Source organism: Crocodylus porosus, unplaced genomic scaffold (genome assembly GCF_001723895.1).
Source record: "Crocodylus porosus isolate Cpor-Errol unplaced genomic scaffold, CroPor_comp1, whole genome shotgun sequence".
Classification (NCBI taxonomy): domain Eukaryota; kingdom Metazoa; phylum Chordata; order Crocodylia; family Crocodylidae; genus Crocodylus; species Crocodylus porosus.
The window spans coordinates 134,513,340-134,513,861 of NW_017728931.1; positions in this window are offsets into that span (position 1 = coordinate 134,513,340).

The following is a 522-nucleotide window of genomic DNA, read 5'->3' on the forward strand; positions in this document are numbered from 1 at the left end:
CCACACGGCCCCCGCCTTCTGCCCCGGGCACGCCAGCATCCTACACATCCAAGTTGCAGGGGTTTTTGATACTTTGCCCAAAAATGCTGCTGAGTTCAGCCACCTTATCCTTCCCCAGGGCAACAGGTGCCAGGCACCCAGCGCCGCTTGGAGGGAAGGGCTCAGCCCAGCCGGCCCCGGCGACCACCCACAAGCGACTCAGCGGCCTGGGGCGCTGAACCCTGCTGATGCCAGCCACGCTGTGCACGGAGACCCCAACAACCAAGGCAGCCGGGGCGGACTGACGCCCCCAGGTAGACACACAGACCCCGAGCGCCCCGCAGCAGACAGACAGCCCCAAGCAGACCCAGGCCCCCGGCACACACAGACCCCCCGCAGCAGACAGACAGGCCCCCCCCAGATAGGCAGACCCCCGCCCAGGCAGACAGGCTGGACTGACCCCCTCCCAGACAGACGGCCCCGCCGCCCCTCGCGGCGCGGCGCGGGCGGTAGCCGTAGACGCCGCGCTCGGTGCGGTAGCAG